Genomic DNA, 12,101 nt, shown 5'->3' with positions numbered 1-12,101 from the left:
TGAGAGTATGCTTAGTGAAAAATATGGGTTTGCACTTTGTCATGTGTGAAACAGCCCCAAGGATGTACCTTAAGATGGAAAGAGCCTTAGGAGGAATCAGCTCATTCATGCTTCAAGAACACATCTGGAGATGGTCACTGGAGGTCAGGACCAAGATTGGCAGTGGGAAAGTGTGTGAAGGAATGTGGATGTCACTGTTGTCATGCTTGCAAGCAAAGCCTTTGTCTCCTCTTCATTTCCCCCCTCTTTTCATGCAGCAGCTACAACGGAACTGGCAGGAAGGACCACATTTTTCAATTATTGTGATTCCTTTTTATAAGGTGCCAAGAGGATGGCTGGCAAGTAGAGTTCCTCCTGACATGGAAGCTCGTATACACAGCGGCATCAAACCAAGGAAATTAACAATAGAATACCGTTCCCTCCACTGCTACAACTTGCAGAGAAACTGAACTGTGTCCACCCTGCAGGGCTGTCATGCTGTGCCAAGAGATAGAAGGTTTCTCATTTGGCGGATTTAACTGAGAGCTTCTCCTCAGAGGAATTCCAAAGGAAACTTAAATAATTTTGGCAGTTTCACTGATGTGGTCCCAGACATCCCTTTTGTTTTGGGGGGAGTGTCACTGCATTTTGCCTAAAGCAAAAATGGAAACCACAAGTGGTGGAACCTTTTCACCAGACAGGACAATAGAAGTGGGGAAACGGTGGCTGTGTGCACACTGTCCCTTTAGAGCATATTCAAAGAACATTTGCCCCTCAAAGAATTATGGGCATTGTAGTTAGTTAAGGGTTGCTGGGAATGGTAACTGTGAGGAGTAAACTACAGTACCCACAATTCTTTGAGGGAAACAACGTGCTTTGAATGTGCTTTAAAGGTATGGTGTGTGAATTGTGGCCACCAGATGATGTTGGACTACAGCTCTGATTTATCCTGAACCCCTGGCTACAGAGGCTGGGCAGTTGGAGTCCAATATACCTGGAGGGCAGCTTTATAGGGCAGATGAGACTTGATGGGTTCTTTGTGACACCTGCTGGGCCGATAGCTGCAGTTCTGCACTTTGGCCATGTGCAGTGATGGCGTTATAGCACAGCAGAAATCAGGCTTGCAGTTTCTCCTGTGTGCAAGCTGCAGTGGGGATATGATGGAAGGATTAAGGGATGGGGGAAGAGTCTGATTGCTGTTGCCCTGCAGCTTGGTTTGAGACCCCCCCCCCACTTCAGAGGTACATTTTGATAAGTAGCGAAATTTCCTGTGTGTGCATGTTGCAGTTTCCAAGCATTATTAACTTCTTGTATCTGCCCCTCAGTTTGTATGAGAACAGTTGGTGCTTTCAACAACAACAAAAAAGAACCCTCCCCACCTGACAGAGACGGAGGCACTAATTTCCACATGTCTCCTCCTCAATCGAGATTATCTGCCCCCATCAATAGGAGCCCCTGGGAGAAAGAAATGGCTGTTTAAAAGCAATTCAAAGGAGCCCAAAGTAATTTATGGGAAATTAGGGTTTTGTCGCTGTCGGAGCATGGCAGGTTCCTCCCCTCGCTGTCTCGTTTTCCTGAGACTGGAGCCATAATAGGCAGCTCATGCCTCGCTCTGGAGGTGTCTCGCAAGGTGATATTTTAAACAAATCTCTCCTGGAGTCCGATAAGAAGAATCATTAATCCCCGATGAACAGGGCTGCGATTAAAGGCAGGAGAAAAGGAGAGGGACCAGGTTGGAGGGAGGGGTGGCGAAGGGGAGGAACTGACTCCTTTTGTTCAAGCTCAACGGAGCTAGAAAACAATTTTAATGAAAAATTTAAATAGACACCATCCGTCCGCTGGTCGGCTGCCTGATTTGATTGCGGGTTTTATTGGGTTTGATTAGGGCTTCTGTGGTGGTGGTGGGGGGGGGGGCAGCCTAACATTTCTGCACATCTTCCTAGCTACAACTAGAGCACTCCCATTTACTCTGCTTTGTCAGGTTAAACAATAAACACAGTAATATGTCTTTAAAGCACATTTGAAGTGCATTCTTTCTCTCAGAGCATTCTGGACCTTGTAGTTTGTTAAGGGTTGTAACTCTGTTAGGGGTAAAGTACAGTGCCCAGAATTCTTTGAGGGAAAGAATGTGCTTTGAATGTACTTTAAAGGTTTAATGTGTACACAGAACTGTGGTGATCCCATTCACATCTAGAGTAAGGCAAGAATGCCTCTGGATGGCCTTGGACTCCCCCACCCTCTGCCTAACCTACCTCATAGGATTGTTGTGAAAATAGAACAGGGAGTGGAAAACCAGGTATGCTACCTTGTGCTCTTTGGAGGACAGGTGTGTGTGAAGGGGGATCTAAATATAATGTATAAATAAAACAAGCTCCTCAAATTTGGTGGAGACATCACTGATTAGCACACATCTTCATGAGGCTATCTTTGCACTCTCCCCCTTAGAATTTAAGAGGAATTTGCGTTATTAAGAAAACCTGGTGCCACATGCTCACACATACTGACTACAAAATACCGTGGTCTATGAAAAAGGAGAACAAGCAGCCCTTTCTGGAGAGAGTTTAAGGATAGGGAACAGAGATGTAGATTCACTGAGCATAAACCAGTGGGAACTTCTGTTCTAGTCTCAGTGAAATGAACAGGAGCTGTGAAAAAAGAATTCTGTTTGCATCATGTTTGGGAAGCAGGAAGTCATTGTTTTGGCCCCTTATTAAAAAGGATCACTATAATTGAGAAGTGTCGTCCCTTAAAGCTACTGCATGAAGCCGGAAACCCCCAGTTTATGAGTTATTTATCAGCATTGCTATTACATTTTTATCCCACCTTTCTTCCAACATGGAGCACAAGGAGGTATTTCTGTGGTTCCCAGGAGCTTCAGCAAGCTGGTGCTGACCTCCCATGGCTTCAGGTTAGGAAGCAGAATGTGGTATTTTCCAAGAAGCTCCAGGATACCTTTGGGTTGTGGGTAACATCATGTGTACTTGGCTTCAAATACCAGCAGTGGGAGTATGCTGGAGCTGGAGTAGGTGGTAACATGTGTACAGCCTGAGTCAGACCATTGCTCCATCTAGTTCTGTCAAGACATCTCTATCTGGCCACACCCACCCTCCACCCTCCACAGGCCACACCCCTCACAGGCCCTGCTTTGCATTACAAGTGTTTTTGCCTAGTGGGTGTATGTCCTTGAACTCTTCCTTGTCCGAATAGAGGACAGAGTAGAAACTAGCTGACTTTTCAAATGTGAAACTTACACTTGTTGCTCCACCCACTTTTTGTTTCTGGCCCCGCCCACCACTTGCATTTGACTTGTGGAGAGTTGCGCAGAAGGGAGTTTGGTCCCCAGGTGGAAAAAGTCCCCCACCAAGAGCTGGCCTGCTCAAGAGGTGGGTGGAATGGCTGCCCAGGAAATAGCAAAGCCCCACTGCCTGACAGGAGACCCCTCTCCTCTGCCCGGGGTTGGGGCAGAGATTCCACAAGGGCTTCTCTTTGAGTCCCCCCCCCCAAAGCCCATTGCTGAGGTGACAGCAGGACATTTCAGCTCAGGTCCCAAAACACCTTGGATTGCCCCTATCCCCCACACCCATGATCTACATGAGTTTTAAAGAGAGGGTCTTTCCCAGCCCTATCTGCCATTGCCAAAGATTGAACCTAGGGACCTTCTGCATGCAGTGCATATGCTCTGCTACTGAGCTACCATCCTGACTTTAGAGTTTTGAAACAATTGGAGTCTTTTTTTTAATCAGTCAGCACTCTTTCAGTGATTTTATGGTTTTCAACATACCAGATGCTAAATACCAGCAAGAACCTCTGGAATCTTGCTAGTGCTTTGCACAGAGTGAGGGTGATGCCCAACCTTTGTAACAATGCAATTGCTCAGTATTGTCTACACTGATTGGCAGCAGCTCTCCAGTATTTCAGCCGGGGTGTGTGTGTTCCCAGTCCTTCCTGGAGATGCTGGGGATTGAACCTTGGACGTTTTGTATGCAAAACAGATGCTCCACCACTGAGCTACAGCCCTTCCCCACTCCACCTGTTGTGCTAAGAATGCCCCCTTAACCTCTGGTTTTCTTCTCTTGCTCCTCCCCTGCTGAAACAGTCTGCTGCTCTTATCAACGTTCTTTTAATTCCCCTCAAAACACCTACAGATGTTTCGCCCACAGAGGGCCTTCTAAATTCACCTTGAATTTCACATTCAGGCAAGCAGAGCTGTGTGAAGATCTCCTGCCAAATTCCACGAAGGTTATCTTTTAAACTTCCTTCAGAGGACCTACAAAGAGGAAGCTGCCTTTTACCAGTCTGGGGTAATTTTCTACTTAGCCTGGAATTGCTTCCTCCGGCTGTCTGTGGTTCTCCAGGGTCTCAGGGTGAGACAGGTCTTTCCCGACACTTGGCTACTATGTAAACTCTTTTTAACCAGAGGTGCCAGAGACTGAACCTAAGTGCATGAGCTCTGCAACTGAGCCATGCTCTCCCTCTGTGTTATGCCAACACAGCACTCTCCCAGTTGGCTTCTGTAGGTCACAACTGGTGATCTCAGAGTTAAAAGGGGCTGCGATGGCAAATGGATTTGCCACTGAGCACTGTGGAGTCAACTGTTGTTTTCTCCTTCCTTCCTGCTCCCGAATGTGCCTGCTTTGCGCCAGGCCCTTTGGCACCCGTTCCCCTCTATTCTGTCCTGGCCAACTGCTCAGCGTTTCAAGGTTGCGTGCGTGTGGATGTGTGTGCCGCTTTGATTTGTGCTTTGTGAATCACACGCGTGCAGCCCAGAGTTGTGACAGAGGCTGCGTTTAATCTCTCACTCTTCACAAAGGGAGCGGGGATAGGAGGCGATTAGTGGGATGAGAGCTTCTTTTTGAAAGTCAGAAGCGCTGCGTCTTGGCGAGAGAATTAATGAAGCCGTTGAATTATGGATGGACTTTGAGAAAGTAAACACATCCAGAGCAGGTTGGGACTGGCAATGTAGCGTAGCTTGGTGTTCCATCGTCTGGACCTCTCTTTCTCTCCGCTGCCTTCATCCTCTTTCATATTAAGCTTCTTGTAGCTTAGCAATGCAGCTTAGAGCACAGGGGAGGGCATGTTTTATTCCAGGAAGATGAGGAAGGGAAAATCCATATAGAAATGATTTGAGGTTACAATTGCATTCACTCTTTTTCAATTCAGCCTACATCTGAAAATCTGAGAGACTGTGTTGTTGTTGTTCTGTCTGCTTATTCCTAATCAGAACTTCACAAAATGTTCACCGATGCACTTTTGGGGGAGAAAACAGTGCCCCCACCCCAATTTATATATTGTAGAGAGATGGAGGTTGGTTCTTCTGGATCACATACCCTCCAAGTGTCTTGATTTTCCAGGGATGGTCACGAAATTACATAAGCCGTTCTGGTTTCTGATCCCAGAATGTCTCGCTTTTTCTTTTTTCTACACTCCACATCTTGTAGAACAATTAGAAGCGGTGTTTGGGTGTAAAAACGGAGTCCCGTTTATCCAGAAAATAAGATACCCACACCAAATGGAGGGAATGTTGAAGCTGGCATACAAAGCCCTTCCTATAATTTTGAAGGAAAAGGTAACCAATCCACTTTAAATTCTTCAGTTGCAAGGCTTCTGCAGCCAGCCGTTTTTGGGGGAACAAGGGAAATGTTGGTTCCTTTACCTGTAGAAGGTGTTGCACACTATCCTTTCCCTTGCACATTTTTTCTTTACAACAACCCTGTCGGGTAGGTGAGGTAGAGAGGTTGTCATTGGCTCAAGGTGACCGATGTAGATGAGTATATGATGTCTTATGTGTTTGGGAGATCAAATGCGGGAGAAGCTTCCTGATATAGAAAAGAATGTTCCTATTTTCATTGGAAAAATGTTGGGGGGGGTATGTGATCAGGGCTGTCCAACACACTAGCCAAGGGCCACATGCAGCCCTCAATAACTTTTTGGCAGCCCTCACACTGCCTTTTCAAAGCCAGGTAAACAAAGCGCTTGGCTTTGGGAAGGAAGCATGAGGACTCTGATATGGTCCCAGAGTCCTCCATTGTCTTCCTCAAAGCCTAGTTAGCACTTTTCCAGCTTTGGGAAGAAGTTGGGAGGGCTCTAGGTCCTTGTCAGAGCCTTGTGTCTCTTTCCCAAAACCTGGCACCTCACTTATCTGGCTTGGGAAAGGCAGCATGAGGGCTGGGGGTGGGTAACGACCACTCCTTGCTCCTCCGCAACAAGGCAGTGTGTGGCCTGATGGTTCCATGTTGTAGGACTCTTGTGGCTCACTTGGTAGGAAAAGTTGGTCAATCCCTCAAGGACCCCCCCCCATGACTCTGCTTGTAAAAAGAGGTCAAATCAACTGGAGAAGTTTAACCAGGCAGATTTCCTACTTTTATGGAAATTATCTGGGTGGTGGCTCTCCTCAGTGATGACCATGGACTGTTTTGGAAGGGTTATCTTTGTGCCAACCCTAAGAAATGTACCAATCCGGGTGACTGGAGGGTGTGAGAAGTTATGAATGAGAGGTAGGAGGAGGAGGAGGAGGAGGCTGTAGTGGATCTAGATTCCAGGAACTGGACATTGAGACAGTGGGAACTGCTTTACTGCTAAGTATTGACTTGGGTAGGGAAATGGTCCAGACTAGGTTCTGAATGATGCCTTTTCTTAAGTTATTTTAGTTTGCACTTGTGCCTAACTCTTCAAATGCTTTTATCCCCTCCCCTCTACAATATAATCACAATAACTCTTCAGATGGCTGTTATATACAAACCTTATTATGGCATGGTGTAGAAAAGGCAGATAGAGAGAAGCTGTCTTCTTTGTCTCTTAATGCCAGAACTTGGGGCCATTCCATGAAGCTGAATATTGGAAAATTCAGGGCAAACAAAGCGAGGCACTTGTAGTTGAAATGTGGAATCAGCTACCATGGGATGCAATCATGGCCACCAACTTGGACAGGGAGATTAGGCAAATGTGTAGAGGCTATGGGCCATCAATGGCTACTCCCCAGGATGGCTATGTTCTCCCAGTACTGTCAGAGGCAATATGCCTCTGAATCCCAGTTGCTGAGAACGACAAGTGGGGAGAGAGCTATGGTACTTTTGTCCCACTTGTGGACTTCTCAGAGGTGCATCTGGTTGGCCACTGTGACAAAAGGATGCTTGACTAGATAAGTCTCATCCAGCAGCAAGGCTCTTCTTATGCAACTTTTAGTAGAACCGAATTTTGTTTTGTTTTGACTCTGCCTAAAGCCTTATTGTTCACCCCACACCTAATTGCTTTCCCGCACTATCCAGTACAGAGAAGTGGTTGGTCCAGCCAAGATTAATGTTCTGCTGGGAGTGGAGACAGTCAGGGAATAAGGATGCTCACTTGATGGCTGCGGTGAGGATTGAGAGGGGGGAGCTGGCTCAGCAGGCTTGCATGCCTCCCGTCCTCTCTTGGTGCAGGCTTCAGCCCCTGCTGTGGCTGCAGGCAGCTCATCCGAGCATCTCAGCTTTCAGGAATGTGAACTGAATGGGTGATGTGAACGCCGTCACTTTCAATGACTACCTCACAGGCCTGTTTTGAAGATGTGTGACATAACCGTAAGCCATTTGTGCACTGAAAAGCGTGATAGAATTACTTAATGTCTGCCCTTCTGACCCCAATAAACCACCGCTGAGGTGCTGATTTAAAACGAATGGCACAATATATCTTAACTTAAATGTATCCAGCTCCATTTTCAGTTTCTTGGGCCTTTCATTGCTATCCATTTTCATTGTTGTGTTTGGCGTACAAAGGGGGATGCCATTTCCCCCCCAGGAAATGCAGGACGCTGCCTTACATTAAGTCAATCAATTGGTCCATCCACCTCAGCATTTTCCACACTGACTGGCAGCAATACTCCTCCAGGGGTCTTTCTCAGTCCCATTTGAAAATGCCTGGGACCTTCTGCATGCAAAGCAGATGCTCTACCACTGAACTGAGGCATTTCCCTGAAGCCATTGAGCCTTGTAGCCTGTTACTGGTGGCAGCTGATGATGCTGGAAGGAACTATCAGCGAGTCACATCTCTGGCGCCTGGGGGAATGGGCCTGATCTTGTGGGTAAGAGAGCTTGAAGGGAAATATCATGCCTTAGCTATTCATTAGCCTATGGAAACTCCATTCCAGGTGTGCAGGCCCCATTCTTGGTGAGCTCCTTGGAATATTCTGCCCAGGTGTCAACATGTAACTGAAGGATCTTGCTTAGAGTCCCCCAGGGGACCTTTTAGATTCAGGAATACAGATGGAGGTGAGCTGGAATGGATGGACTTTATTCAGGAGCAATTATTCTGAAGTTTCTTAATCTTTCAGAGTGCCCAAGCACTTCTTTCTCCACAAATATTTAGGTGAGTTCTGAGAGGAGAAAAGCAGGTCTTCTCCTGAGAGCTGAGGGATATGTGAGGAGTTGGTTTGTCCACTGAACCAGCTTTGCTACCTCAGAACTAGGAATGGAAGAAGGGAGTGATTTCCATCTTGACCTGTATTCATCACAATAAGTGCTGTTTCCATTCTGCTGCAGTTTGGTTTCTTCCAAGCACTATATTATTCATATTGCTGGTTGCAAATTAACATGTCATATATCTATTTATGTAACTCATGTTCATTTCAATATAAAGGAACTAATAATAATAATAATAATAATAATAATAGTAACATCAACAACAACATGTTGTTTGCAGATTTAAAAATGTGAGTGAATGACAGGAGTATTCTCTTGACTGATTTCCAATTCTAACTGTAGACGAACATGAGGACTACAACAATTTCCACTTCCTTTTGTGTTCTCATCATCATTGCCTGACATTCCTCTTCAGAACTAATGTTTTTCCCACCTGAGTTTTTCCCCATTTCTACAGTTCCCCAGTCTGCTGCTACCTCTGCCTCTTGTGCCTTGCCTTGGGGACAGTAAAGTGAGCATGAGGGTTCCCCCTACAGTGGTGGCAGGAAAGTCCAATTACATTTTAATTAAAGCCCCAAATTAAGACCGCAGATTTTCAGAACGGAGCTGTCAGTTCCCAAATAAAACTATGCTTGGCTTAAAGAGAAATGGCTGTTTCTGACTCTCTCAGAGCAGAGCCAGAACCACCAGAGATGTTAACTAAGGGAATATAACAGTGCAGGGATCCAATTAAAAGCAACAGATGACTCTACATGGGTGTTTGCAACTTTATGCCATCATAACTGGTTTCAATTTAACAGGGACTAATCTGCCTTCTCTTTCCCAAATGCCTATGAATACTGGATGTGAGAAATCAAGATCATTGGGAGAAACAATAAAAGATACCCATAAACAAAAGGTCTTTTTCTCACATGAAAGAAAAGGATTAAATGGTCTCCGGCCATTGCCTCCCCAAATTGTTACATGTCCAATTTTCACAATGGTCCAATTTTCCAGTGGCAAATGGTTTTGGGCTCATTTGCAAACCGGAGAAGCTGTTGTGGACACAATACACACACACACACACGCTGAAACCAAGTACATATCTCAGCCTACATAGCAGGTAGAGAGGATTGTGGGACAAAGTGCTGCTGCAGGTGCCGGAGAAGGCCTCTGTGGGCACTTGTGTGCCTGCAGGCACCCCACTGGCTAGCTGAATGTGTGGGGGGCTGGGCATCAGGGCCGCCAGTGGAATGGTGGTAGGTGGTAGGTGGGAGTGTATTGTGTTATGTATTCAGTGGTCTGTGTTTGCCTGAGCTTGAGTCTGGACTAGGGATTCTGAGCCCCAGTGTTCTGATTTGATACATGATATCCAAATCACGGACCATTTCAGGATTTGGGCCTCTGCCATTGGCCCTTACGATTCGCAGCTTGGAAGTTTAGGCAGCCAATCACGTTGGGAGTGGGAGTGGCCCAGGCCTTCAGCAATGTATATAAGCAGTTGCTTTGCCCCTGCTGTCCAGTTCTGTTAGTGCAATAAAGGTTCTTGCTGTTATCACTGTGTCTTGCCTTGTGGAAACCCACCTACACTTCATATTGCATGGGGGCAGAAGTGGTGGTGGTGGTGGGGGACCCGAGCTGATGGGGACATTTTACAGATGCTGACAAATGGGATGGCTCAGCACCCACCTGTGAGAGGGCAAGGCCAGATTATGTTGCTCTCTTTGTTAATGCGATTTTCGGTGTGTAATTTGCTTTTGTAGCTTCTTGTGGATCAAAGGTATTTATTTCACACACAACACATCAAACATTCATTGAAAACCCTGATCTCCATGTCGGCTTGGAACATGCGGAGCTGGTGATGGAACTTGGAAATCCCCAGAGTGGATTTCACGGGTGCTTGTCGTACAGTAGTTGCTCTGCCCAGCCTCCTGCTCCAGGCTGTTTGCTCTGCGTACGCAGCTCCATCTGAAGCAGCATCAGGATGTTCTGTTCCAGTTTCCTGGCCTCAATGCTCCCCCCCCCCGCCAAAGGCTTTTTGGTTCAGCACTTAAGAGAGCCCAACAAACAAAACACAGAGGGATTGTATTTTTTATAGCTGTCAAGCAAGGGGTAGGCATATCCTCTAGGCTTTTCTCCAGTTAAAGAGATTACTGATGCTTACATGAGCATTGATGGCTGGTGGCTACTAGCTCTTCTCACTCACCTGACTGGGTCAGTTTGGCAGGCTGGAATGTATCTAGCGATGGAGTTATTTTTGGGCCAGACCAGTCTCAGGGTAACATTAAAAATCCTGACTTTCTTTGTTAACCAACGCCTCAGTATTTAGAGTGAATAAAATCAGCATTTGTTATCATGTAGGACAGAAAAAGTTAATCTTAGAAAAACCATATCTTCTCTGACTGGCTTTTTAAAACCTGTCCCTTGCTTTTTTTGTGGCTCAATTACCTCACCAAAATACCCCCCTAAGAGTGGGACTGCACTCAAGAGATTCTACTATTACAGGGTACATTTTTTGTTTCTTCTTTTTTATTATGTGTCAGCATTTTCCTGAGAGCAAAGTAGGTTGGCTGCGTACCTCTATGCCCTAAGTTATGGTTATAAAATGGACATTTACATTTAGAACCTTGTAATTAACCCAGGTATGAATCTAGTCTGCCCATGGCATAGGGAGCCATTTTCCTTTCTTGTAAAATTCCGAGTTAATTTGACCTCCAGATTTGAATGTTCTACACTTCCCTATTCTTTTAAAAATACATTCTGATAAACAGATGCTTTCATTTTATAGGAGAAACTGAGGTACCTCCAAATGCCTAGAAGACAACAGTAAGGAAATTACAAAGACTCATTCTGAGTAACTGCAAAGTAATTACTACCTTTTAAATATGCTGTTTTATTTGAAGAGGAAAACATCTGAAAGTACAAAGGTAGGAAGCTGGTAAAAAACAACAAACTTGGTTTCCCTGAGGTTCTCCATGAAATGGTTCTCTGCAAATGCTCAGAGGCACTCTATTTTAATTAAAACTTCATGTTTTGATGCACACATTAAGTCCTGCCATTAGAACTGAATGTAATCATGAGGAGCAAAATACCTGTAACTTTGCCAGCTGTGTTGCTGATCAATTTCCCCCTCAACATTAAAATACACAGTAAAAATGCTCACGGTATGATGTGCATGGGATTGATGGAGTGTTAATGGAGGGGTAGTACCTCTGGTGGGGGACACACCATGTTCCTTCTGGCATAGCTGTAGAGGGAAGTGAGGGGCAGATGGGGCTCATCAACCTGGGAAGGTAGCCCATCTAGGAAAAGGAAAACTCTGAACCTAAACCTCTGCTGTGGCTATATTCATTCATGATAAAGGCTTTGGGAGTAAATCCCAAGGAAAAATCCATACCCTCTGTCTTGTGGGACATCTTCAGGAGAAGAAAAGTCTAGGGAATAAACACTATACAAATCTGGAGTGGAGTCCTTAAGATAGTTGCATGGTGTTTTGAATGCCTCCTTCCGGCATCTCCTGTGGCCAAGCTGGTGCCAAATGCTTTGGTCTGCTTTTCTTTGGACCACATCAGTGATGCCGAGAGGGAGGTCCTGTCGTCTGGGCAGCCCAGGACCTCCATACACATTGCCCAGGCTTGCGCCCCAGAGAGGTCTCTTTGGTGCTGCTAACGCAGCAAAAACAACGCCGGAGGCAGTAGTTATGAGTTATCAGTCTCTGCAGTCACAGCAGTTGCTGCCATTCTCCAATGG

The 12,101-nt window shown here is 45.8% G+C and overlaps 1 long non-coding RNA gene across 1 annotated transcript; it reads right to left on the bottom strand.

Annotated features, from left to right (window-relative positions):
- Window positions 1-230: 230 nt before the first annotated feature.
- Window positions 231-2,620, bottom strand: LOC309537775. Its single transcript, XR_014222010.1, has 3 exons — window positions 2,572-2,620; window positions 1,359-1,434; window positions 231-271 (listed from the first exon to the last, which is right to left on the bottom strand). It is a non-coding gene; the product is annotated as an uncharacterized lncRNA (long non-coding RNA).
- Window positions 2,621-12,101: the final 9,481 nt, after the last annotated feature.

Source organism: Podarcis vaucheri (assembly GCF_965113315.1).
Source record: "Podarcis vaucheri genome assembly, chromosome: 7".
Lineage (NCBI taxonomy): Eukaryota > Metazoa > Chordata > Lepidosauria > Squamata > Lacertidae > Podarcis > Podarcis vaucheri.
This window is presented reverse-complemented; position numbering and strand designations above follow the sequence as displayed.